At 41.5% G+C, this 22,542-nt stretch overlaps 1 protein-coding gene across 1 annotated transcript in view; it reads right to left on the bottom strand.

Moving 5' to 3' along the window:
• LOC141805642 (protein FAM163B-like) overlaps positions 1-21,872 on the bottom strand; it is a 50,445-nt gene extending 28,573 nt beyond the window's left edge. The window contains exon 1 of the mRNA XM_074690785.1: positions 21,742-21,872. The gene's annotated coding sequence lies outside the window, so the exon portion shown is untranslated. The remainder of the gene's footprint in view (positions 1-21,741) is intronic.
• Positions 21,873-22,542: the final 670 nt, after the last annotated feature.

A 22,542-nucleotide genomic window follows, 5' to 3' on the forward strand; every position in this document is an offset into this window, starting at 1 on the left:
GGACCAATATATTAATCATCCAGTGATGACACACAGAAGCTGTAGTCATAGAGACGAACCAAACCAAAAAGCAATATCAACCCTTCCTCCTCCAGGATTATTTTTACAGAAGTTATTCTCCCTATTTTTTTTTTCTTGTATTTGATTCGTCAATCCTTCATGATGCAGTAACTCAGTGGTCTATCTTTGAATCCCAAATGATGTAAATTCATGTTTTTTTTTCCTTTTTACACCTGTAAAAGGGACGTGACAAATCCATTTTTTCAGAAGATTTTACTAAAGGCTCAATAAAGCGAGAAATGTTGGTATTCTGAGCATGTTTACACACGCTTGTGTTCCTAAGGAGGGTGATGGAGGCTCCACTGAACATTTACATGATGCAGAAGATGAATTTAAAAAAATAAAAAAGAGCTTTAGCTGATGCCTTGGTGTAACATTGCTTTGACTGGATGTTTATTTTTGTGGTTTTAATCTCTGTTAAGCCTGAATTCACGCAGAAACGTAGACTCAGAAAATCGTCACCAGCCCACCTTCATCAGCGCTGCTAGACTTAGGTACACATTCCTAAATAAGCTTACAAAATTCCTCCTTAAGCCTCATCATGATATTATCCTGTCAGACTGCTCTGACCCTGACTGCAGCATCCCTCGGTTGTCTCGTTCAGCCTCCTGGCTCTCCCTGGCACGGTGTAAAATTTCACCATGAGCTCAAATGATTGTTTTGCCACCGTGTTTCTTTGTGCTTCTGCCTCCATCTCTCTGAGAAATGACAACACAGTGGTGACCTCAGGTAAACGCCTCCTTCCTCATCCATCTCCTGAAACATATTTAGCAGCTTAGCTAACCCTACGTCTGACCTCTTCATGGAAATCCCAAAGCTGTCACAGAAAAATGAGATGAGGAAGATTTGAAAATGTAGATAAAGAGAAACAGACTTCAGTTTTGGTGTGAGGTAAGAGCTGCAAAGTAGGTTTTATCCTGCTCATGTGTTGGAGCATTGCAGGCTGCATGTCTCTTATTACTGCTCTCCTGTGAATAATATATAATAAAAAAAGGCTCCAGGCTAGTATGACTATAGCAGCATAAAGACGGGAAAGCAGACATAATAGTGACCTGGGGTCTCTGTATTTAATTAAACAGCTCACTAAATGTCCCTCATCCATCGGCATGACCTTGCGCTGCTGTTTCTTCCACTTCAGATTGCATGCTGATGTTAAAGCTCTGCTGCAACCTCAAACCTGCTTTTCATGCAGGAGAAGCAGTGGAGCACATTTATTGTCCACTAGTGACTGCAGGGACTTTTTTTAAAGTATTTTTTTTTTAATGTTCTAAATCTGTCGAGTTAAAGAAGATTGAGTTCTTTTAAGGGAGCCTGAAGGTTTTGATCCAGATTTTATGCTATTTTTTTATTTTTGGCTTGAGACATCTTTATTTATTAAGATGTTACTGAGGGCTGTAAATGTAGCACCAGGCAACCCTAACAAGGTGTTTGTTCAATCAGCAAAAGTAAAACATGAAGCTTCTAATATATTATTTCATGTCTAGTGGTTAAAGATGGTCAAATCATGTTTTTTTTAGCATGATGAGCAAAATCATTAAGATTGCTTTATGTAAACTGAACCTGCAACAGGCCCCATTTAGCAGAGTGCAGAGCCAGAGGATAACCTGGACTGTCTGAAATTACTCCCTATTCACTCTAGTGCACTATATAGCGAATACACCATTTTATAGTGCTGTCTGAAATCTGAGTAAGCATGGTCATTCACTATATAGTCCACTCAATGCATTTTGAAAAGTAGTGTATTAGCGATGCTCACTATGTAACAATATAAACCATCATGCATTGCGGTTCAAACAAAAGAAATATCTGATACTGATAACATGAAACCACATCACATACTGTCAAATAATAACACAGAGCTCTCTGTTTAACTTTAAGACAAGTGCGTCTCACGGCTCTGAGCAGAGAAACAAACAACACAGACGTTAGCCGCTGAACCGTCAATAGCAGGTGATGCATTCAATGAACCTTGTAATCCTTAAACACAGCATGGGCTGAGGCGCAAATACATGTTTTTTTCTGTTCTTTTTTTTATCATTTCAAAGATAACGTGTCATAAATTTAACTATTTTATTTGTTCTGATAATCTCATTTTAAAGAGTGGATTATGATCAGGCATATATCAAGAAAGGAGACTTTTTCAAGATCACTTAGAAACTCCTCACAGCCCCTTATGTGTAATATAATGTGTTGATGGGCTGTGCTATGTTGGCCAACTTAAAAAAGAAGTGTTGTAAAGAATACACAGCCAGTCCATGCCGTGGTCCACAGACAGCCAACAATGCTACAATTTTATTTGGCAGATGCTTTAATCCAGAGCAACATACAACACAGCTTAATGTAGAGCAAGGTCTTATATCCACTGTGAACCATCCTCACTCACGGTTTAAATGTCTTACCTTATTAGATATGTTGAAACAAGCTTTCAAATTAAGTTGGACCCACACATTGCAAATAAGTAATAGTAACAACAATACTTTATGCTCACACAACACAATTATAATAAGTTGATTTAACAGATTAAAGTCTTGCTAAATGATAGCATTTTAATTATGTGTAAAATCTTTCAATAATTTTATTACGTTCAATCAACAAGTTGTTTCTTTGAGTGAACAGTCGCCTGAGTTCAGTTGTTGCTCATGAACGTCTTGGTAAGCCACACTATTCCCCTCCAAGTCCCGGAGTTTCCTTTGATATATAGAATAGATCTTGTATATGATTAATACTCTCTACCATGCATGATTCACACAGCATCTGCTGTAACTGTCACCTGTGTCCAGAAGCACTAAAGATGTCTTTTATTGCACTTTTATGCAAGACTGCATGTGGTTTATGTGCAACTGTAATCACACAGTAATGTCTGTTTCCTTATATAGATTTATTTTAAGCTGCAGATCAATTCTAAAAATAAGGATGTCATCTGTCAGTCTGTGTGCACAGTATTTTTTCTTCCCTGAACAGCTACAGAACAAGTTTTCTCTTTCAAATCTGTCAAAATAATTGTATTTAATCACACTGTGTCAGTCTGCCGCTGCACTTCCTGCTCCTCCCCTCTGCCACACCGTGCTCTGCCCTCCACTGTGCAAATAACACCACCAGTCTGTGTGTGACAGGCTATAATCTTAGTCCCAGCGGGAGCTGAAGTTGGCTGGCAGATATTACAGTTCTTTGAACTTCACAGCTGATGAATCGATGAGCAGTTCTCACAGCCTGAAGTCGCAGGTGCAGGGTATACGCCTTGCCTTACAGCTGTTGTCAGGAAATTCAGGGTTTTTAAAAAATCTGCTTATAGGTTAATGTCCAGGACATTATACTGTTTCCATTTTTTGACCAACAAATGTGCTAATTTCTTCACTTTAAAAGATGGCTGTATCACCCTTAGAGAAGATGATTTAACCAGAAACCTGAATAAATTATCCCGGGCTGCAACAGGTATGAGATTACCCAGCTAGGTCTTTACTCTGTACACAGTATCTGACTGCCTGCCTCTGCTGCTGATTCAACAGGCTCAGTGAGCCTCTGATGAGCCCTGAGTGGTGTCAGCAGTGCTGGACACACCACAAAATCTACAGCCAGTGTTTGGCTACAGAGCCCCAGCAATGGCTCAGCGCCATCGGATTTATGAGTGTCAGCTTAGAGCATCAAAGTCAATTAGATACACACAGTAAGCAGGCAACAATAGCCACAGACTGAGTGAAACAGACTTATTTAAGGATATCCAGAATGATTTGTCTGTAAATGTCTGAATTCATACAGGTCATAGCTGACACTCTGAGTTGAGTGTGGATAGTTGCTCACCAGGGTCTGTGTGAGACCTTGAGGAGAGTCACATCACACATTGAATCACATTATCATCACATCACAATACAGAGTGCTTCCCAGTGTCCTCTTGAACTTAAACATGCCGTAGAATTAGTGAATGTTCCCTATGGTTGTGTCACAGCTCAGATATTTTGACGCTGCAGTTTAGCATTAGCAGGGTGCATGCTATCACCTGTCCATCAGACAGACTGAGCATGGGGAGCAAACTTAAAGACACACACTTGAGATAAAAGCATCACTGTTAATGTAAGCTAAGCTAATGTCAGCACCAGTTCATTAACATAGACTTATCCAGGCCTATAATGCTGATAGACATTAGCTAAAGTTAGCACTTAAGCAAAAGTATTTTTTTTTAACAATTATAAATCCTAACACTATGAAGTATGTGTTGTTTTCTTTGTATATACATTAATATTAATTTATAGTTTAATGACTTAAAGGGCTTGTATTTAATTTTTTATTGACTAATTTATTTGAAACTCTTCTGTTATTATTTTAGCATATTTTTATTTTCAGCTCTTTTATTCATCTCCCACTTTTATCCTCACCTTTTATTTATTTAACTTATCCAAAAAATTTAAAACTACTCTTTTTACTCCAAATCTTTTTTTCTTTTTTTTTCTTTTCTTTTGTTTCTTTCTTTCTTTCTTTTTTTTTTTGGTATTATGTTTTGTACTATTTTACTGAATGTTTTTCAGTCACTGTAAAGCACACTGAGCTGCATTTGATTTGTACAAAATGTGCTAAATAAAAGTGTATTGGTTGGTTCATTGACTGATAAATGTTTATGCAATTGAGTAGATTCAGAAAATACTGGCTTATCATCTTTTAGATTTTTTTTTTTAATTTTTATTTTTTTAGCAGCTAATCTGATACTCTTAGTAAGCCTTACCTCGTTTTTGTTATAAATTACAATGTAAAATGTACTGAGTTCTTACATCAGCAAAGACTTGCACTCTGGGGTGTGTCTTGTATTTTTTTTAATTTGTGGGGGCAGGTAGTGACACAGACTGTGTATGGGCTGCACACTGCAATTAACTTTTCTTCTTCTTTTTTTTAATTTATGCCATAAATAGACCATAATAAAAACAGAGGGCTATGGTATGATTAACATGAATGTCTATTTGCCAAAATCAATACACTTTGTACAGTGTGAAATCATCCAAAGAGGTCTTCTAATAGTCCATGACGTACAGGTTTTGAAACTACAGGTAGGCAAACTGCTCTGCTGGGTGTGGCCAGGCAGGGTGGCCAACCAGACTCCAGAAGCAGCCAGTAGCCATGCCCCTGCTTTTACTTCGGATTAACATTGTTAGTACTGTTTAATACCACCTTAAGCTGAAGGCTCCAGGCATACAGCTTCTTCCATTGTGCAGGTTAACAATGACATAGCCTTGAGTCAAAACTTTGCATGGCTAATAAATGGAGTAGCTAAGTTAGCTAACGATAGCACCACTTGAAAGTATTATGAGGAAAATTGATTCAGAGTGAAAAAGCCCTGTTAAATGTTAATGCTATCTAACTGGTGCTGACATTTGCTTTATTAACGCTGACAGTAAGCTAACCTAGTCGAGAGGAAAGTTTGACAGAAGTTTGTTTCAAAGCTGATTTAAAAGATTTAAAATGATGTGAAAATCGGGGTCGCAGCTGTTACTGTGAGCTCTTTACACTTTCACTCCTTCTCATTCATGCACACACTCACAAATCTCAGGCAACTTCACTCAAATAACAAACAGTTCTGTTTCTGCTCGGCGCTGCATAAATACAGCACACAAGAGCTGAGCCATTACTCGACAGCATCTCTGCTCCCAGGGCCCTGCGGAAATAAACTGCTGCTTACGACAGAATATCAGTCTGCTGAGAGAGAGATATTTATGCAAACTCTCTGCACTATTTGTTCTGTTATACTGGGTAATAAAAAGAACAATAATGGAAGCAACAAACAAACCAAATCTCAGCATGTATACCCTAGAGGCTGCAGAGTCTGTACAGCCCGACTGCAGGTGTGACTATTTTGTTCAATTCTCACTCCATAATAGATGATAGCTGTGTAACAGTAGCTGCTGCTTGTCTGCCACTTGTGCACTTCTAGTTTATGAGTTCAATGTCAGTCTAGTCTGCCCCTGGGATATTGCTGTGACAGAGGAAGCAGTTTGTTGTGACACTCAGCCGTGTCAGGACCTCCTGTGGGAAAACCGCACAACCATGTTAGCCATGCACGCAGCTAACACCTTACTGAGTATGACCTCATGAGAGATTATATATACACACACACTCACATATACAAGTCCTCCCTCTGGCTACATGCACTGTTCAGGGTAATACACTGACCTCGAATAAATTGAATTCCTTTTCCTCTTCCTGAATTAGATAAGACGCCATTAAATTACATTTGCTCCCCGACACTTGACAAGGAGATCATTCCAGTTTTAGACTTTTTTGTCCCTCACTGGCCCTTTTCTTCCCCAGCAACAGCAGAGCGTACGGTTTTTGAATGGTTATAGACTGCTCATACTGTGTGTCTATGTTCTTCTAAAGTGTAACATGTTAACATGCACACACATGTTTGGGCTGGTTAGCATAACTAGCATTGGCTCAACATATGTCAGCATGTGCCAACAACTCCCTCTTCAAACAAATTGTGCCTCATGTTTCACACAGCTTTAATAATTTACAGTCAAATTTGGTGAGTTGCAACCTCTGTTCCCCCTCATTTTCATGTGCCAAAAATGAAGACTTAAGCTGTGGAGACTAAAATTGAAATCGCGTTTAGTTCTGTGAAAAAACAAGAAGGTTAATCAGCACACCCTGTTGCTGAGAAACTGGTTAGCATGAAAGAAAAGTAAGGCTGCAGGCAGGGGTACACTTGTGCAATGTTGTATGTGAACGAGCAAAAATGAATGTGCTCATATTTTTATGAACGGTGAACTGAGCTGCTCAGTTTATAACTCATTAATGTGAAAGTGAGTGTAGTTCATACTGGGGGCAGTAAAGCTCTGTTCCCACCAAGCAGACCAGTTGGGATCAGTACAGTTTGGAACTGGTATTGATATTGGTGAAGCCTGATCTTGTTTGCATTCCCACATAGCAGTTTACCCAGCTACTAACTCTAATGAAGAAGAAAAACATGACACAGTAAACACACAGAGCAACATGAAAACAGAGTTTTGGGTTCTCAAACGTCACCACTGATTGACGGGGGCTCATTCTGCTTGGCTGGCACAGGTTTAACGTCTGGAAACACTGCCAAATATGCGTTTGGCACGCTAGAAGCCACACCTATCGGTGGATTTGCACAGTACATGTGGATGAAAGGTTTTTTTTTTTTTTTTTAAATGAGGGTGGTTACTCGTTTTTAAAAAATGCCCAGCTATGTGTGAACAAGGCCTGAGTCAGAAAATAGAAAATAGAAAATAGAAAATACTTTATTTATCCCGAGGGGAAATTCAGGAGTCACCGCAGCATTTAAGAAAACAAAAGTAAGAAAGAGTATAGAAAGTGCAAATGGGTCCATAAGAAATTGGATGACGACATCCCGTCCACCACTCGTCCACCACTCTCCAGCCCAGCCAGTCTCCACCTCCACAGGGTCCAGGACTGAGCTTCTTCAGCAGTCTGTTCAGTCTCTGTCTCCTGGATCCTGTCTGCTCACAGCAGGCGAAGCTCCTCCAATGTGGGGCCGGCGTCCGATGTCAGCTCCGTCAGCCACGTCAGCCACGTCCGTGAACAACACGATGCCGCTGGGTTAGCACAACTAGCTCATCCATCCCCCAGGGCTAGATCCCACGTTCCCAACAACGATGGATGGAAGGACAGGTCCACAACGTCACCTCCCAGCTCACATCCGAGAACCAGCAGGTCGTCCTCACCTCCTCCTCCTCAGCTCGAGGGAAATCATCAAGCCCTACACTAGTTAGCATTGACATGCTACAGACTGCTAACAGCTAATTTCGCATGTAAACAATGCAGCCATGGTTACATGTAGGATCTCCAGACAAACACAGGAGAAAAGTAGTAAAAAAAATCGCAGAAGCCACAAAAAGTTTGGTGTCCGTGACCGACAATGAGCCATACAAAGTAATGATCCACTCCAAATACAAAGATGACAAAAAAGAGACGAACAAAATTACAAGAAACGGACAAAGACGAGAGAGCTGCTGCAACAGGCAGCTACTTGGGCAGCGCCTAGCAACGGAAAAAAAAAAAAAAAAAAAAAAAAGAAGGTCTCAGGTCTAGCTTTTTGTCAATATCTAGAGCTGATAATTGAATGTTGGTGAAGGTTGAACAAAGTTTAGTTGTGGTTAGCTGTGGCTACATTATTTTAGCTGGAAATAAATACCGTAAAATACCAAATAGTAGCTGGGGTGTTTATTTTTTTTAATCACTGAGCAGACCAGGCGTTTATTTTGGGACCGGGCGACTATTTGGGACAGGCGTTTTAATCCTTTCCCAGCAAATAACATTCAGTGGAAGTGGTAACATCTTCTTCTTTGACTCTTCAAGGCCTCCTCATCTTTACGTTGTTATTGCATAATTCGTCCTGGCAGACTACCTGCGTTTGTTTATGTCTGGCATGCCGTGCGCGGACTGATACACTAAGCAGCGAGCGCCTCGTAGCCAGCTGTGGCTCTGCAGCGGAGGTAGCGCCGTTTTACGACACGATGAGAACTAGAGCCTTATTTAGCGGTGTTTTTGTGTGAAAGTAACGCGCTGAAAATTCTCTAAATAAAGCGTGAATGCAGACCCATATCAGATTTTTTCGGTGGGAGTCCGTTTATTTGTGTTTTTGGTCAAGTAAAATATGGCCCCGTCTGAGTCTGCACTCAGATGGGGTAGACAAGCAGACGGCAGACGAGCAGACGGCAGACGAGCAGGGAGAGGTGTTTGGTGCGAGCGCTCTGGGCTTCTGCTGCACAAAAACACTGCTGTAGGGTCATGTGTGTGCCGAACCGATTACATTGAGCCGAACGGATCAAGGATCAATGATGATCCGTTGCACCACTACTAATAAGATGCAGTCTGATTATGTTTCTTTTACAAAAATCAGTTTTCAATAGTCAACTGTCAGCTGTGAGCTCAGCTTTTGCATGTGTGTTCTGTAACTACGACTGAGGAATGAAAAAAAGAACAAAAGAAATGGACCTCGGCTTGTAGGCTGCGCCGAATAACTTACCATACCTGCGGTGTTTATTTGGAACGGGTGTCTATTTTTCTAAACGTGCTGCTACACTCGGGGTTTGTTTGGAACCCGGCGATTAACTGGAACTTGGTGTTTATTTGGTATTTTACGGGTAAATGAATCAACAAAGACACTTTTTTGCTTCCAGATGGAAGCTCCTGCAGCCAAATAACTTGAAGCACTTTGTCACACTAACTAAGGTTTTCCCTCCAGTCTAAATTCTTGCTTGTATTCTACGTCGCTTCGGACAAAAGCCTCTGAAATTGTAGAATTGTGTATATCGCCCCCTGATGGAGAACATTTTCCTTGGTCAGAACCAGAGTTTGCTGGTTGCTAGTTTACGCAGCACGTAACACTGAAGAAAACTGACCACTGATCATCTGGGCTCAAGAGACAAGCCTGTGATGATGGTTCAAGTATACCTGAAGCCACCTTTTAACATTTTTTTTTCCCCAGATATCACAAAAAATAGAGCATCCATGTAAAACTGTCACAGTTAATATATGAGGGCTGCTGGCACTTGGTCATTTTTCTCTCAGCCAAATGTGGCACCTCTGCTTCAAAGTGATCTACATTTAGACACAGATGTACTTTTACAGCAATTTTACTGTTTGTCTGCAAACATCACATTCAAAACCCAATTTCACACATTGTGTTCAATCCAGACAGCCTCTGTCTGCAGGAAGCCTCTCAACGGTTTGCAGGTGATGCTGGTTTTCATATCTCATCCTGTTTGCTGTTGTGTGTGAAAACCGCCTGCTGTTTACATAAGTGCAGCCTGTTACTTCTCTGTTTTATTACATTTTCTTATCCCTCCATAGTTCTTGATGGATACTTCAAAAGTTCAGCTACAGCCCACACAGAAAGCTCTTATCATGTCACAAAACACTCTTCACTTTGTTATTTTATCATAAATGAAGGATAAACACTCTGCTTGAGGAGGCACAGAGAGCGGGGACGTGTTTGCAGACTATGTGAGAGTCTCAGTCAAGGACACATAAACTGATCATGATGTCCTCATTCTGGATAATGGATATTTCATGTGATGTTTAATCTAAATGTGTGCATTAAGAGCTCCATACAATACCAGAGGACACTCACACACACACACAAAACACACACTTTGGCCTGGTGCCTGGGTAAATGTAGTGAAACAAGAGGTGGTGTTGTGAAGGTCAAGTCATATTATAGCTACATAACCTGGTTAGCTCAGCGCTCACCGCTACATAACCCCGGCTGTTCCTGCTGTTGATGCTAACATCTGGCTAGCAGAAGGTTTGTTTTGCAGCAGAATTAGCAGAGAGGAGTTTTGTCTGGAGTGAAAACAGACCTCGCAGAGAAAAAGGCTGTTGTGCAGTACACTGTAGGCTAAACTGGCTCACAGCTGAGTCTTTTTGTCTCTGATTTTCCTTCGCTAAAAGCTTTCTGTACAGCCAGCTGTGCTCTGCTCTGCTCTGCTGCTCTCCTCCACCTTTTTATATCCACATCAAAATTTTCGGCACACTGCCAGTCATGTCGTCCACTTTTTTTGGTCATCTTCTCCTCACTTTGGCTTTCCTCCACCTGCTCCCCTTGCTGTCTCCCTTCCTGTAGCCGTTTCTGTTTCTCCTTAGCCTCTCTTTTTCATTAACTTTCTCCTTCTCAGTCTGTTCTCTGCTGGTGTACACATCCAGCCTCGAGGAGCGTGCTCAGGCCTCTCTGTGTTATGAACATGTTTTTGAACAGCAGAACCGCCCACAAGCAAAGACAGCAGCTCCGACATGCAGATTTCTAAATGCCACTTTGCATATTCAAAGGTGTATGTGATGTTTACTAGCAGTCCCAGTCAAAAGACCCAGACTTTGCTGGGTACATGAGCCTGATGAAATCATCACACAGATATGACAGATGGTGAAATGCACTTTAGGAAATGATACACGCAGATTATGTGACTCCCTCGACATTCTTAGAAAGCACTCCAGCATTTTTTCTGCTTCACAAACCTGGATCAGAACCAGACTTTGGAGAAATGGTGAAAGAGAGCAGGTCAGCAAGAAAATCCCAGAGTCATAAAATTATCCTGCTGAATCCAGATTTAACCGCGCGTGAAGTTGAGTCCATGATTTTAGCGTGCCATCGGCCTGGTTCGGGCAGGTCCACAGAACAAGGTGTGTTTCTGAGGTTTTGACTTTCTGAAACCCATTCTTTCTGTTCCTGTCTTTCCTTCTTCTGTGGTGCCCTATGAGGCACAAAATACCAAAGTGGCACAGGCAAGAGAAATAACTGTGATCAGAAAAATGCCACTTCCCTGAGTTTTTGTTCCCAGCACCCACATGTAAGTAGAGTAATAAATGTCAAACTTAACTCTCCCCTGGCCTGATCTCCTCTGAGCAGCCCACTCAAATCTAAAAAACAAGAAGTTTGTTTAAACAGCTCAAATGAATGTTAGTTTTGGAGCATCAAGAACTGCTAGTTGCCATGAAAACCAAATATCACTTCTAAAGGCCCAATCCATGTGTGTATGTAGCTGTTATAAGCATGTAACTTTGCCTTCTTTTGATTTTTGCAGCTTTTCCCTGTAAAAATCAGAGCTGCTTTTTTAATAACCTGTCACAGCTCCACAGGAAACACAAGATGATGGAGGACCCAGTCACAGATTCAACTCAAAAAAGGTTTTTATTCTAAATAAAATCAAAGCCAAAAAACAAAAGAAATCCAACCCAAAACGGGACACTCAGCAACAAGCAACACTCATTAGCAACAGGCAACACGACAGGCAGCCAGTGTTGGGAATAACAGGGTCAAAACTAACGCCATTACTAGCAGCGTCACTTTTTCCAGTAATGGGTAATCTAATTAATTACTATTCTAAATGTTATAACACTGTTACTGTTACCAACAGTGAAATGAGGCGCGTTACTGTGTATCTGACCTGGCTGGCTTAGCCAGGCACAGCAAAGGATAGAAGCAGCAAATTTGATACGCGTGAGTGCTGTGTGGTCTGTGGGGTTAAAACTGGAGTTCTCAGGATGGGAGTCGACCTAAGGGCTGATGAAAATAAACAGACACCACTTCAATGTCAGAGATGGAAAAGACAAGAACAGACATGAACATTACGAGAGAAAAACCTGCTCTAAAACTGACTTTAGCAAAATTAAAGGTTTCTCAAGAATTGTAACGCAATAGTTATTTTACCTGGTAATGAATTACATTTATGGAGTGATTCAGTTACTAGTTCAGTTACTTTTTTTGGGAAAGGAACAAGTAACTGAACTAATTACTTTTTAAAGTAATTTTCCCAACACTGCAGGAAACAGAAAACACTGAACTGACAAGAAACTCAAGAAACAGACGCTGTGTCCCAAATCACTTACTTTTGTCAGTAAGGATGGGTACCTTTCACATTTGAAACGATACAGTACCAATGCCTGGTACCTGGCAAATGGTATTGGTACACAACGGTAACAGTTCTTGGTGCTTATGAGGTAATAAACATTAATTTGTTTAATAAAACAATCCCAAAGTTTTTCAATTTAACATATTTACTTTTCAATATATGAACTTGCATTGCTGTGTTCATGTCCAGCATGGAAAACTGCCAACTCCTCCACTCCCTCACAGTTAGAAGGATGCGTTTAGGTACCTCAACATGGTACCATTTGATATTACGTGAATCAGTACTTGATACTACAGATGGCCTTCGGTCAGTACCTATTAAAGTATTAATTCAGTACCCATCCATAGCAGGGGAAGCTCTATGGGTGGGCCCAAAGGTCCCAGGCCTACCCACTTTGCAACTGGCCCATCCTAAACTTTTCTTTCTTTCTTTTTTTTAATCACTTTACAGAGATCATTGTGAAATTTTGTCACTCATCGCTGTATTAGTGAGAGATGCTCTGTCTTTGTAAAATGAGCCATGGTTTTGAGCCTGTTGGGGAAAGAAACAACAACTGTGTGACAGAATATTCAGCTCCTTGTGGACAGGATCAGAACATTATTTTGGGAAAGACTGTAGATTTGCATTTATTCAGTTTAACTGTGCTTAATGTCCATGCCCTTATGGCTAATAACACAGCGCCACTCTTTGGTCAGTACCATTGTGAGTGGTTGTAGGTGGATCTGTCTGATGCACAAAAGGGTTATAAAAATGCAATTAAAATGAAAAAAAGCAACCAAATTTACTTTAATCACACTTAGTAAAGAATAGTAATGATCTACAAACTTTTGTAACTCAAGGCCCTAACAAAGTTTGTCTGGCCCACCCAAAACTGAACTCCTGGCTCCATCCCTGATCCGTAGTACACTTACATAAAGTGCACTGTGTATACTCTGCACTTAGTTGAACAGTTTTTCCCCAAATCAAACACTCACTGGAAAACTACCATCACATTTCACAACAACTGAACTTGATTGCATGTTGTGAAACTATCCAAAAACTCTCCATAAAGGCTTGAAAGGACACAGCTTAGTTTTATTGTGCAAGAAAATGGAACAATAAAAGAATAAAAATGAAGCCATTTAATTCTAGAAAAGTTAGGAACAAAAAGGGGCCACAGTAACAGGATGCCTGCACGGTCAGCACATGGGCCCTGCCAGGAGATCCTCACGTGATGACATCATCATTTCTGTTTTTTCTAGAGTAAACTATTTTGATCAGTTTACAGACAGGTTCAGGAATTTCCTCAACCGATGACTGTATGTAGAGGTTTGAAAATCCAATATTGTTATTTTGAATCCATGTTTAAAATATAGCAAAGTAAATCATGCCCTTTTTTAAAGTTCTGTCCAGCTTTAATCTAATAAGTCAAAAGTGCAATAAACATATCCAGCATACAGAATCCTTCTTTTCCTCACCCTCCATTACTGCTCACTGATCCAACCCTGTAGACAACAAACACACATGTATTTAAGTGTATGTATGCTAAATTAGCCAGCACTATGCCTGTGTGTGTATGACATTTTCACCATCTTTGGTCCATGCAGAAATACAGCTGACATGTACGATCAAAGCCTGTGAACTGAGGAGGAGGTGTGTTCAATGGAAGAAGGGCGACACATCATGAGAAGAGCGGTAAGTGGGAGTGGACGGGAATAAAACGGTAACAGGCAAGAGAAAAAGAAGAGGTGGAGGAAAAGATGAAGGCGGCTTTGAAAGCAGCCTGAAAAGATGAGGAGTCCTTAACGTGATGTAAAGATGGCTGAAGAACATGAGTATAAGAGCACAGCACTGACAATAGCTTAGCTGTTAGCCTTAATGGTCAGTGCTCAGGAGACAGCGTGTGTAACAGTACAGACGGGTCTTCAGTTACCATGGTGACGGGCTTTTACAGACTGACATTTTACCGTCGCCTTTGCGGATTGGTGAGTGGGCGGTTTGAGCTTAAAAGTTCTGGCTTCATGCACTTGAACCAACTTTTCCCAGCTTGAAAAACTGCATCATATTCTCTGAGATGATGATCAGAGAAGCTAAACGGTGTGGTGTATGTTACCTGCCTTTACATGTTCACAATATACGCTGCATATATACATATTTAAACAACTCTAAGGGTGTATAATGACTTTGCTGAGCTAACAATTTAGAGTTATGTAATGTCTATAAGCAAATAACTAAAATAAATAATGTTAATTCAGGCTTTGGTTATTTAAGTTGTAACCAGGAAGTCTCTCAGCATCTTTAACTGCACAGTAAAACTTCAAAGTTATTCTTCAAGGCATGATGTAAATGTTAAATCTCCTGTAAGCTGTCTGCCGTGATAAATGCTGTGTAAAATATGCAGCATGCTGCAGGCCACACAGACAGACAAGCCAGCTGTGCAAAGCTTCAAGGAAGTTTCTCATGTTTTTAATGCTCTGTGGTCGTTTTCTACCCTTTTTTTCTCTGACTTGTTTTAATATACCTGGAGCTGGGATCTGAAATAAAACCACTGGCTTAAAGGAAAAATAGAAAAAAGTGGCAAAAAATACAAAATAACTGACAAAACTGTGAGGAAATCCCAAGTTGCCCAATGTTGGCTCGTTTATTGGAAAGTCTATTTATTCAAAACTGGTCCTTCATTTGAGACCACAACTACTAAAAACTTTCTGAAGTTTTCACAAAATGCCAAAAATTTCCTCCTGACTTCAACCACCCTTGAAAAATTTCTGCAAGAAGACAGGATGAGTCAATGTCAGAGCTGAGGTGGAAATACAGGGTGTTAATAAAGTCTTACAATTTAAAAAAAACATATTAAAAAGATATCTTTATCAGATTTTGTTCTTTGTACTCAGTAGCTATGAAACTTTTTAATTATTTCGCATTTGTGCAATTCAGGTATCCTCCTCAGTAAAAGCTTAGTGTTTGTCACGGTGTATTGAAACAAAATCTGATTTGCAGACTCTACAAAAACTACAGAGCTGATTAAGGAAGAGATCCACTGTTTTGTCCGTCAGTTCATTCACAGCAAAATACATATATATGTATATATGTATATTTATAAAAATATATATAAATCTACAGAGAGAGAGAGAGAGAGAGAGAGAGAGGGAGAGAGAGAGAGACAGAGAGTGTGTGTTGGATAAAGGGTAAAGTGGATGACCAAGAACACCTGAGGAAAACATTGCTAATGTAGCACAAGCCTTTAAGCTTTATCCTACAAAATAACTTCTCCTAATTAACTAGTTAAAATAACTTCAACATTTTTACCTAATTTTTCAACAATTTCCACATAGTTATTTGTTCATTTGCTTTTAGATTTTCTTTTCAATTGTAAAGAACCTTTAAGAGACACCCTGTACTGCTGAGAATTCCCTTAAGTCTAAAATCCAAGCTCCTGTGAAGACCAGAGACCTCATAACATATCAACATAATGTAGACTCTGTGACATCACCCATTTGTTTCTGATACAGGGTTTCAAACCTCCTAGTTGCCAGTAGCCACATTAAAAAAGTTTTCCTCATTGTAGCTTTGTTTGAGATGGGAGGTAAAGAGGCTGGCCTGTAGCCTCTCTGCAGTCAGCTACAGGGTGCCCACCTGTCAGTCGAGTTAGATAATGTTGAGTACTGTTTTCTAACAGCATGAAGCTTATCGAGAATTTTTGCTGTAGGGCATGCAAACTGCACCTCAACACCTAACCTTGGTCATGAAGAGGCATGAATAGTTACAGTCTATCTCATAACCAACTACGACTTCTCTCAAGAGCTGTAAAAACAGCTTCGTCTGCCAACCTGATGGTAACATTATACTGTGGCTTTCCTTTCAAAATGTGCATTGGTACCATTTTTTGCCTCATCTGCAAGCCCATTCATCCACAAGGAGAGACGTCACACTCAGTACGTTTACATGTATGCAGTGGTCCGACTAAGGCCATAGCTTGGTTGTAAAGTCACAGTGGTGATCTAGTCTGCATGCAAGAAAAAGAATCAGACCAAGAACGTCTCAATCTGTTTTAATAGGTGTCCTTACTTTGATGAGTGAAGCTGCGTGCGTATCAAACTAGCTTCACCCGAAGAGTGAGAAACTGTCTAACGACAATGGCCAAGATGGATGCAGCTCTTTACGTTTCTTACAATCAATGCATGTTTATTACTCTACAGTGTGTTCATTGTTGTGCTGGAGTACAGCGACCCTTTTTATCGTGGTCATCTACGTTCTATTTGAAATTTGCTCATTCTGAACACCGAGGCGTACCGGGACCTGCTGAGTCCTGCTGAATCCAACCACAGTCCAACAGTTGTGTCGATCGAGCTATGCTCAGTCAGTTGTCATTCAGTGAAAAGGTACTTCATTACTTTTGTTTGGCGTCATCAGTACTGTAGCCAAAGTGTGCCCAAACAATGGCCACAGTTTTCCTTTTGGGTCCAAGCTTCTTGTGTGGTGCTGTTGGCTCAATGTTTGAGTTTTCCTCTACAATGCTTCTCAAAGTCTGATAGCAATCACATTATCTATGTGTGTTGAACGAGATATGCTCAGTCTATTTTAGGTCTGACTAAGCTGTTTACAAGCATCTTAAAGGGTAAACTACACAAAACGTGCCTCCAGGAAGTAGAGCACAGAAACTACCTAAAAACACCCAGTGACTTTCAAAATAAAACAAACCGTGTCAAAACCAGATCGAATTTATCTTGTCTACGACGATGAACGGACAAAATGAGTGGAGCCAGACCAGGAGTCAACAGGTTTGAGGTTTTACAGCCCAACATGAATGAAGAGATACTTGTCAATGGAGAGAGAAGAGCAGGAACTCCTTGTCTGAGACTTCAGCAGTCTGTCAGTCATACAACTTGTCGGACTGAACACGGAACAGGGTGTAAGTTGACAAACAGTCGACACGCAAAAGAGCAGAGTCAGATTGTATACATATCTGGTGTATTTTAGACGTAAGACAAAGTCTAGGAGTATTTTGGTCACTCAAATGTGACAGAGGTTTTTGGAAGCTACAAAAAGCTGTAATTTGGTGTAGAGCCTGTCAACTGCCTCTGGGTCAGATTTTGGCATAGTAGTCTAAGGGAAGGAGACATGGAGTGCCATGTTCAGCTCAAGCTGATACCCAGGAGTAAAGATGGTCAAGGCTACTATACTCACATGTTCAGGACGGGAGTAGATCAGAGAGTAATGATTAAGGATGCTACTAAAATCCAATCTGAAGTAAAAGTCCCTCACTGCTTTTTTAACATGACTACAAGCTTTTCTCTGGAGCATCCACCTCCATCATTACAAAGTGCTTCATTTCAGAGGATGTTGTTTACACCCTGTTTGATCCTGGAAGGCTAATTTTCTTTGGCCTATTTTTGACATGTTGAGTAATTTTATGTAACTAAGCGATTAATATGCTGAGTAAGACATTCTGACTCTAAGAAATGACTCTGGATTGGAGAAAATCAATGCCATTTGACTCTGCAGCCTGCTTTATTAATTCACACAGTTTGGTCTGCTCCTTAATGAATGCATGACACTTAAACGACAGCGAAGCTGAAGAGGCAAAGTGAGAGAAGCTGAGAACAGCTGTTCCTCTGCTGCTGTGTCTCCTCACCCTCTTCCTCCCTCCCTCCCTCCTTCTCCTCCCCCCTACTCTTCAGAATGAGCTGCAGGTTTTTACAATCACTCATTGGGATGAGGGCAGCTGACCAGCGGCTCGTGTGTGTGCATGCTTGTGCGTTTCACATGCACCGCTGATGCTTGTGTCTGCGCAGGGGAGCCATCTGTGCGTGAGCATGATGTGTTAGCATGTCAGGGTGTAGCTGGGAGAAGAGAGGGATCACCATGCCCAGAGGTGGGGGGGTTGGGGTTGAGATTGTGGTGGTGGTGGAGGAGGATCGGGTGGTGACTGTTTAACATGATCATTGAGCAGCCATATTCCCTTCCCCCCCTTGTCTCCATCCTTCCACTCCATCCACTTCTCCTCTTTATCTCCACCACAGCGGCTCTATCATGATCCTCCCTCCCAGCAGAGCATTTTAAAGGTAATTAAACTGAAATGTGAGTACGCTTTAAATGCCCAGGAAAAAAGAGAAAGTGCTGCCTCTGTAATTGCATTGACTCTTGACTATTCTGCCAGTGTTTAAACCTTTGCCTCCTCTTCCCTTCCTCCCTCTCTTCTCCTCCTTCTCTCTAGCTCCCTGTTTTATCTGCGTCCTTCTCTCCACACCTTTCTTCATCTTTTTTTTTTTCCCAACACCCATCTGTCTTTGAAATTTGCTTCTCCATCTCCATCCCACTCATCTGCTTGTCCTTCAACTCCCTCACGCTCCTCCTCCTCCTCCTCTCTCTGTCTCTTTCTGACTGCTGCAGAAGCAGCAAGGAGGCAAGAAACACACAGTCACTCATAGTCACGCTCTTAAGGGGGGCCTTCAGCATGTGTGTGTGTGTGTGTGTGTGTGTGTGTGTGTGTGTGTGTGCAGGCTGGAGTATGAATGATCTCCCAGGGGGGCCAAGGTTGTTTCGAGGGTCAGTGTGAAAGTCTCCATGGGAACAGAAGCCCCGCCTTCTCTGTCTTTGTTGTTGGCGCTGTTGAAGCACGGTGCATACGCCTGTTTGTGTGTGTATCCGTATGCTACCTCCAGTTCTCACCTGTTAGACCAGCTGATACAATATGGAGCATGCAAAGCAGCCAGCACTACAGCGTTAGAGAAACTACCCCCCTCACAGCGTTTCCTGAAGCTCACTGAACGAGCATGTGCAGCACAGAACTCCAGGGTATGAATCTGAGATAGTTAGCAATCTTTAGCCATCTCTGCTCCTGTGAAATTAGAGTTAAACCCAACATTAAGCATCCCAGGGAAGAGTTAGTGTCAACACAAGCTTAAGTCCACAAGCTTAAAAAACCACAATCCCCTCGAAGGTATCAGATGTTTTAATAATGGTGGTTAACGGGCGAGCTACATTTTAGCACATCCAGTGCCTTGTATGAAAGCAGTGACACTCTATTCTTCCATTTGTTATTGACCAGAAACAACGCATCCAGGCTGCATCTGGTTCTGTTTTCAGTATCTGCCTTTTCAATAGCAGACCTACCCAGCAAACATCCCAAAGTGATAGATATCAGCTGATTAAAGGGGCTATGAGGAGTTTATAGATCTTTAAAAAAGTCTCTTTTAGATATATGCTGAGCCTAATCCACACTTTAAAATGAGATTATCAGCACCAATGTTACAGGTTCCAGGTTACATAAAAATTCTACTTCTTAGCTTCCCGATCAGGTCGGACAGGACCTGACGTTTAGCTTTATGTGACAACACCACGTCAGCTGATGAAGTTTAAAAGTGAGAAGAGGGATCTGTGTTTTTCTCTGCTGAAAACTATTTCTGTGATTAATTTTGTAGTGATGGTGGACACTGGAGCCTAACTGTAGACAGAAAAAGGACAGAAGAGCAGGAGAAAGATAAACCGGGGAGTGATATAGCCTGAGCTAAAGGCTAACACAGGGGCCAAGAGGCAACCTCCGGTCTGGGAATATGAGACAATGCAGAAGTGCTAAAATCTGCTGTTTCTGGAGTGTTCGCTTGAGGCTGGCTCCGGAAGTAGTGGAAGTCACATACACACCAAGCCAAAAAAAGCCATTTTCAAAGCAGAAATTAACCTGTTTACAGCCTGGTTCGAAAAACGTCTCCTGTCTGAGTCGCTAATTTTACAACCGGCTCCCACTGTACGGGGGGTGAATTTTTCCCAACGCGGCCGTTCAGAGGATATTAAGATCGCGAGCTCCCCCAATAACAGGCACAGCCATAGGGTCACGTGACAGCCGGTGCCCTATGGCTGTAGGCAAAGCCCTTGCCACTACCAATATGGCCACGATAGCCAATGTGCTTCATTTTTCGTTTCAGTAACAGACAGGTGACGTCGGCGAGACTACGTCCATGTTTTATACAGTCCATGACAGGGGTTAATCTGTTTGTGCTAATGTTGATTCCAACCCACAGTCAGCAGTTATTCTGCAGTGGTCTGTTCAAACTTGAGAGTCTATTAATAAAATGAAGAGTGAGGTTACGTTAGCTCTGATTGGTAGATGACTGACAGGACATATCCAAGTTTCACTAACGTTACACATTACAGACACGTCTCAGAGCACCGGGCTGCCAGCTGAGCTACTAAATGACTTACAAACTGACAGCGTTTACTTGTTGTCAAGTTAGCCTACAGATACATCAGAGCACTGGGCTGCCGATAGCACTACATATAGCTGGCTACTACAACGTCTGCTTGATCTTACGTTTCAAACCGAAACCAAAAGTTGACTTGAACAAAGAAAATTTGTTTCGATGTGTCAGTTCCAAAACAAACACACCTCGCTAAAAGTCATTTACGACAGTGTGCGTGAGACTTTGGGCCAGGAGGTGGCAAGGGAGAGCAATTAAATCAGATCCTCCTCACAGCATCTTTAAGTTGAGGGAATTACACAAGGGAAAAACTTGCTTTTGTATGTAGTTGTTTTTCGGTAATTTGTGTGTTGATTTGGCGAAAACAAAAAAATCTGAACAGATCACATTAGATCCTGATTTAAAGTCTTAATTGCCCCAGCTTTTGTTCAGGATCTTCTCGAGTAAGAAAAATCACTAACTTTAGCTTATCGGCTGTTACTTTATCCACCATGTTTCTAAAGCACCCAGTGGGTGTCTTGTGCCCCCCTGTGGGATTTTTTCCTCATTTACTTTTTCTTTCACTTTAACCACGCTCAATAGAAACCCCTTTTTAACCACATCCTTAATGCACTTACACTCTCCCTAAAAATATCTGGAGCAAAATCAGTTTGGGATGTGACCATAGCTAACAGTTGGTGACAGTAGCTCGGGCTCGAAAAGCCATGCTGCTTTTGTCAGCATGTGGCAAAGCGACCAGCCAGCGAGTCTGTCACAGGAAGCACTGATCCTCTCCCCCACTTTCCACCTCGCTTTTGTCCATCTCTGTGAATACTTGTGTGTTTCTGCACCTAAAAACAAACATCTTAAAACTACCCAGAATGCACTTTGGTGCATGTAAGGTACTTTTACTGTGTTGAGTATATGGGCTTTGATGAATTATAAATGTGGGTGAAATAAGGAGAAGAAAAACAGATTTATCCAATGCTCTGAGAAAGTATGGCTCTGTCCTTGGTGCTGAAAGAAAACCCACACTTTCATGACTCAACAAGCAGATGGACCCTATCTGTTGCACGTCTGTTTCTGAAAATCAAGCATGTGAATGGGTGCATGGATACAGAGCTTTTACATGTTTAAGTTGAGGCTCTTACCTTCAGAGATAAGTGGGATTCACAGGGTCACATCGAGGGTAGCGGTGGCTCCTTGGAGCTCAGGTCTCGACCTCTGCTGGTTGCAGTTTCAGCCTCAGTCACTGAATAATCAGAATGATGGTGATTGAAAATATATGACTGTATTTAAAAAAAAAAAAAAAAAAAAAAAAGATTTCGCTATGCTGCTTTTGTTGTCTTAATGTTTGCTTTTAGATCACTTTATCCGCGAGTGAAACATCCAACATCAGAAAATCACTCCACAGAGGGAAAAATGAGCCAGGCTGTAAAAATAATTAAGAGAAAACCTCTGGAGAGATGCTTGGAGCAGGCAGTTTCATCCAGCGCTTGTCTGGAGTTGTTTGAACAGTAAGAGACCAGTGTACCAACGCCGTCCGCAAAATACACGACTCCTACGCAAACATCATCATCATCATCATCATCAGCCTCGGCAGCGCGCGTGCTGGAGGAGGAGACAGGGTGATGGGAGAAAATCTCGACAGCTCCATTCCAACAACCAGTCGGTTTTTTCTGCCACCGTCCGAGGAGGTCGAGGTCAGGTGTTTGCTGAAGAGAAGCTCCGGGAAAGCGATGCTGGGCTTTTACTCCTCTCTGCTCGTTCCGTTGTTTTTCTCTTTCACCAATCTGTCATTTATCTTCTCCCCTGCGTTTGCATTCTCTGTTTGCATCCCATGCTTGGCGAACGGGCTTTAAAGTGTCCGTAATTCATGAGAATACGTCTACTGTGAATTTACTGCACGGCAGTTTGGTTTCCGTGTGTTTTGCTGATTCCTGCAGAGCGGC

Source organism: Halichoeres trimaculatus, unplaced genomic scaffold, assembly GCF_033239565.1.
Source record: "Halichoeres trimaculatus isolate MK-OKI-2021-1 unplaced genomic scaffold, fHalTri1.1 fHalTri1_scaffold_16, whole genome shotgun sequence".
Classification (NCBI taxonomy): domain Eukaryota; kingdom Metazoa; phylum Chordata; class Actinopteri; order Labriformes; family Labridae; genus Halichoeres; species Halichoeres trimaculatus.